We start from the raw sequence: 6,478 nt of genomic DNA on the forward strand, positions 1-6,478 counted from the left end.
TGTACTATTATATAGAACAGTTTAACCCCCCTGAAAATCCTAAGCTCCACCTATGCACCTTGAATCCCTGAAAAACACTGATATTTTACTGTCTATAGTCTTGCCTTTTTCCAGAATGTCATATAGTTGAAATTGTACACTATGCACATAGCTTTTTCAGATGGGCTTCTTCTACTAAGCAATATGTCAAGAGCTGAGCTGCAGAAAGCTGAACTGCCAAGTGTTAAGGTGGTCATTTAAGGCAACAAGTCAAAATGAAAGTTAACAGTCAAGTAATCACTTCCTACAATGGATAAACAAGAGGTTCACCAGGAAAAAGCACCAGTTTCCTTGTTCTATTGGAACATTTTCCCAATGGAATGGTGCCAGAAGGAAAGTCATATGCATCAGTTCAGGTGAGAGAGTCTACCAAGGGAGCCCTGAATAAAAGGCTCCTGCTGTTTTATGGAGCTCATGGGGAGGTGGGGAGAAGGAAAAGGCTAGGAGTGGAAAAATACTGAATATGGAGTCAGAGTGGAGAAAAATGTTGCAAGGCCCTCCAATAAGGTGGTCATGGCAGAGGCACCTAAGAAAGACCTCAGCAAAGGGCTCCCTATAAGCGGGTCTCCAAATTGAGCCATTTGGGCTAGAAATGCAGATATGCATAAAAGCATGGCCAGCAGGGATGGGGAGTGGGGAGGCACTGAGTACTTAACTTTAATTCTCCTTAGATTGTGTATTATGTCCAGCGTGGGGAAGGCAGCTTTCCCTCAGGAGGCCTGCAAGGTAAGGGATTTGTAACTGCTTATGGTCAAGACTGAAAGATAGCACACCGAATTCTGGCCTGGAGATGGGCTCTTCAACAGATCTTTAAAGTTCTTCCAATAACTTTTCTCGGCTTGACAATTTTCTTTTTATTAGTAATGAATAACATTCCATTGCATAGATATACCAGTTGTTTATCCATTCACTTTTTGAAGAACATCCTGGTTATTCCTAGTTTTGGGGAATTATGAATAAAGTTGTTATAAACATTCAAATGCTGGTTTTTTTTTTAATTTTTTTCAACGTTTTTTATTTATTTTTGGGACAGAGACAGAGCATGAACGGGGGAGGGGCAGAGAGAGAGGGAGACACAGAATCGGGAACAGGCTCCAGGCTCCGAGCCATCAGCCCAGAGCCCGACGCGGGGCTCGAACTCACGGACCGCGAGATCGTGACCTGGCTGAAGTCGGACGCTTAACCAACTACGCCACCCAGGCGCCCCGTCAAATGCTGGTTTTTTGTGTCAACTCATTTGAGTAAAATACTGATGAGGGTGATTGCTGGATCATACATATGCTGAGACTATGTTTGACTTATAAAAACTGCCAAACTTTCTTCCAAAGTGGTTTTTCCACATTTCCACCAGCAATGAGGAAGAGTTCCTATGGCTCCACATCCTTACCAGTATTTGAAATTGTCAGCTTTGTATTTTAGCCATTCAGTTATTGCTTTAATTTGCAACTTCCTAATTACATGTTGTTACAGACTGAATGTCTGAGTCCACATAAAATTAATATATAGAAATCCTACCCTCCAGTATGATGGTATTAGAAGATGGGGCCTTTGGGAAGTACATTAAGATTAGATGATCTCATAAGGGTGGAACACTCACGAATGGGATAAGAGCCCTTATGAGAGTCATAAGACCTTGTATCCTCTCTCCGTTCTATGTTATGCGAAGTTACAAGGAGAAGTTGGCACTCTGCAACCTGAGAGTTTTCTCACCAGGACTCATCCTTTCTGGTACCTTAACTTCAGTCTTCAGCCTCCAGCACTGTAAGAAATAAATTTCTGTTGCTTATAAGCCACCCAGTCTGTAAAACTTTATTTTAGCAGCCTGAAAAGACACATGTGATTGAGCATCTTTTCATGTGTCTATGTGCTATGTGTATATCTTCTTTGGTGAGGTATCTGATACCCATTTTTATTATTGTTGTGTTTTAAGAGTTTTTTTTTTTTTGTAGTTTTTAGATACCAGTGCTAAAACTGGAAGTGGCTAACAGTTTAGCTGATGGTTGGGAACTTGGAAGAAACAACAGGGGGAAATTAGTTAACAGATCTGAGAAAAAAGCATATAAATAAAGCTTTCAAATGGGCACAGCTTTGGAGATATTTGTGCCCATGAAAATTCTCATCAAAAAACAACTTCAGCACAGGAGGATTTCAATAATAAGATGCTTAGAATGACTTATTCTGTAGATATGTCAATTATCCAGCCTGACCTTGGTCAAGGACTTGTGATGTAGTGACCATGTTAGTAAAGATGGAGGTCTTACATGAGCTTAGCAATATAGATTTCCACTCACCAAAGACCAATCTAGCTTCAGCCAGTACTATGACTTCAATATGTAACAAAATCAACCAATTCTGAACCTCTGTTATGACACTGTTCCCCAGGTGATCAGACAGCTGGTGCCAGATTGACTACATAGGACTACTTTCATAAAGAAATTTTCAATCTTTGGTTCTCTCTGGAATAGATTTTTCCTCCGGATGTGGATTTACTTTCCCTGCCCACAGTGCTTCTGCCAAAACCATTATCTGTGGGCCTTTGGGATGCCTTATTTGCTGTCATATTTTTCCACATAGCATTGATTATAACCCAAACCAAAACAAAATGAAAAACTCATCTAATAGCAAGTGAAGTGAGATAATGAACTCATGCTCATTGAATTTCTTATTATTAGTCTTACCACATGTTCCATCATCCTGAAGCTGCCAGCCTTACAAAACATTGCAATGGCCTTCAGAGACTCAATTATGGTGTCAGGTAGGGGATACTACTTGTAGGGCTAATGTCCTCTAAGATGTAGTATATGGTTTAAATTAGAAACCAACAAATACGTTGTTTATCCCATATCCAGAATTCATGGGTCTGATAATCAAAGGGTAGAAATGGTAGCAGCTGTACTCACTAATATCCTAGTGAGTCATTAGTAAAATTTGGCCTTTCTGTTCCAGAAACTTTGGATTCTATATGTCCAGGAATCTTAGTTTCCAAAGTAAGAAAGCTTCGTCAGAGGGTATCATGCTTCTAACAGGGCACATGGCAGTGGTTTTAATAAACTAGAAGAAGACAATGCTACCTGAGCACTTTGTGCTCCTCATTCTAGACAATCTAGAGGGAAAAGGTAGGGGGTTGGTCCTGAATCTTCTGTGATCATTGGTCCTGACTACCAAAGAGAGATTGGGTTGCTATTACACAATGAAAGTAAGGGAGAGTTTGTCTGGGAGGGAGAGGCCTTCTGACCTGCTTCTTATTATTTGTAGGACCTTGTGATTAAAATCAATGAATAACTGCAACAATCCATAGGAAAAATGTTAATGGCTTAGACTCACCAGAAATCAAGGTTTTATTAGCCCATCAGTCAAGGAACTAAGACTAGCCAAGGTATTTGCCAAAGGTAAATGGTACAAAACATAGGTAGAGGAAAAGGGTGGTTTTAAATACCAGCTATGGCTATGTAATTGGTTGTAGGAACAAGGACTGTTATAGTTGTGAGCACCCGCATCTCTGATTTTAATATGAATACATGTATACATTAACCACTTTTTCAAGTTCCACTCTCCCACTCCCATATCATATAATATAAAATGTGGTAGTGGTAATTAAATTTATATCTAAATATTTAAGTTGTAGGATATCAAATGGAGAATGTGATTCAACTAGAACAGGAATGAGCATCACCCAAAAACCAATGATGGGACAGTGTGCCCTCTGCTGAGGAGAAAGTTGCATAGCAAAAAATATGATTTTTCTATTGTCTTTGTTGGAAATTAAATTAACTATATTTAAAACAAAGGTGTATGGGGGCTCACTTGGCTGAGCGTCTGACTCTTGATTTGGGCTAGTTCATGGTCCCAGCATCATGGAGTCAGGCCCTGCATCCCTGCTTGGGATTCTCTCTCTCCCTCTGCCCCTCACCATCCAGCACTTGTATGCTCTCTCTCTAAAACTTAGAAATCAATTAATTAATTAAAAGAAAAAGAAAAAAAAAGTGTATGGATGCCAAATAGGCCGGGGGTGGCCTGTGGTGGGTTTATATTGAGTCTTCTTAGGCTAGAATTAGCATTTCCCAGAATTTTTTTCTCCATTCTGGCTTCATGTGAGCCACAAAGGACTTTTTATATGAGTTTTGAAAAGTGGAAAAGCAGCAGGAGCCGTATTATTTTATGCTCTAAAGGCATATGGCACCAGTGCACCGCTGGGGCTCTCACACACTCTCCTGGATCTGCAGGCTCACTCTGTGGGGTGGGGGCAGCAGGCGGTCCACAGCTCCTCCAGCTCCTGCCACACACCTCTCCTCAGCCCCCCTGATTCCTGGGTCGGCGGCTGCACAGTCAGCATCATCAAAGTTGGAGGTTTGGAGGAAATGCAAGACACGTGTTGTGGTTTCTTCCTTTCTGTAGGTTTCCATTTGTCCTTGAATTTTCCTACTTCAAAACCCATCTTTCCTTCCTGACCACTTTCCCCTCAGGCCTAGCACAGATGCAGAAACTACAGCTTCATATGGACTGATTAACCATTTCCTACAATGGTGTGAGGTCTCATGTGTGTAATAAGTACATTATTTGATACCACTCTGAATGATTGTTTCTGATTGAACCATACTGGTACACCTTTCTTTGCAAACATGTGGTGTTAATCTCTCTCCACACAAACCTCCCCACCACCCTGACTTTTTACCATCTGATGTGACTTACATAAAATGGTACTTCATTGGTGTTTCAATTTGAAAATTGGGGACTACTGCTGGAATGGAAATATCACTGAAGTCCCATTTTAGACTTTAGCTATCCTTAGAATTTCCTGTCATTTCTTTAGTTGAAGAGGTACTTTGAATATTCTAGGTTCTTATTTCATAATGCTCTACATGTAGAAATTCCTTCTTACAGATAATTAACTTTGTTTCAGGTGACCTATAATGAAAAAACACTCAACTTTGACATAGTATTTCTTCTTTCTTGCCTTATGGTTCATTTATAGTTTTGGGATTTTAAGATGTTTTCTCTCTCATATTAAGGTCACGAGAATATTTGCCTATATTTTATGTCTATTTATTTATTTTTGAGAAAGAAAGAGAGAGAGAGAGAGAGAGAGGGCATGTACACACAAGTGGGGAAGGGTGGAGAGGGGGAGAGAGGGAGAGAGAGAGAGAGAGAGAGAGAGAGAGAGAGAATATGAAGCAGGCTCCAGGCTCTGAGCTGTCAGTGCAGAGCTTGACACAGGGCTCAAACCCATGAACCATGAGATCATGACCTGAGCCAAAGTCAGCACTTAACTGACTGAGCCACCCAGGTGCCCCTATGTATACTTTTTAATATAATTTTTTACACTGTTTTCTTTATAGTTTTTTTATACAGTTTTCTTTACACAGTTTTCTTTACACAGTTTTCTTTATATACCTTTATGGTTTTACCTCTAATGTTGCTTTCTAAACAATTTCTCCTTCCTTCCACCATTTAGTGGCCCCATCCCTCTCTTGAGACACACACCCCAATACACACACTATAATATTAGAGAGAGACACACACAGCCTATAGGTTCTATTTTTCAGGAGCACCTTATCTAAAACATTTATCAATACCTAGTTTCACCTTTGTACTCTCTCCAAAAGACAAGTACCCTAGCATGCTCTCACTTTCCTTCTAATCCCTCCTGCCTGACCTCTTTAACCATCTCAGCTTTCCACCAACCATATCCTCAGCACTGAGAACCAACTTTCCTTCATTTCAAGTATTTGCCTCGTGTCATTTTTATGAGTTTATTAGATTAATTTATACCCAACCTCTTTTGAATCTTTAGTATTTCCTGAGTTGGGATTTCAGGAGGAAGCCTGTAGATTTTATTAATTTGCCATCTTTCCCCAAATGCTAATTTCTTTTCTGATGCAGACATTCTTTGTCATGTTTAAAAATAATAGCATCAAAAATTTAAAACTCTTTCTGTATTACCTCATCCAATTAAATATGTGAATAATGGTACTGCTTATCAACAATCAGGTCAATGAGCATAGGGTGAATAAGTGATAAAATAATACAATATAAATGCAAAGTACAGGTCAAATTCTATTAAAATCATATAGACAAATCAGTTGTGATCTCAAATGTTTAGAAAACTAGTACACAGACAATATTAACTACAAAAGTAAAATAAAGTGTCATTTTTAGAATATTAAAAAGTGATACACAAATTAGGGTAATGCATGTCACAGAATATTTAATTCATAGTTCAAAGAGCATTGGAGGAACAAAAATTTATATAGTCTTTTGGGAAAATCATATCTATTAATTTTTCAAGTTAGAGTCTTATAGGGCAATAAACATATGGAGCTAACTTTTCTACAAGGCAGAACTCACTTCTATCTCTACCTTGTTAAAAATATGGTAGGTAATGTCTCAGAATCAGGGTCCTAATCAAGAGGTCCCCTAGGTATTTAAATAATTTCTAGGA

The sequence above is a fragment of the Prionailurus bengalensis genome, chromosome C2 (assembly GCF_016509475.1).
Source record: "Prionailurus bengalensis isolate Pbe53 chromosome C2, Fcat_Pben_1.1_paternal_pri, whole genome shotgun sequence".
Lineage (NCBI taxonomy): Eukaryota > Metazoa > Chordata > Mammalia > Carnivora > Felidae > Prionailurus > Prionailurus bengalensis.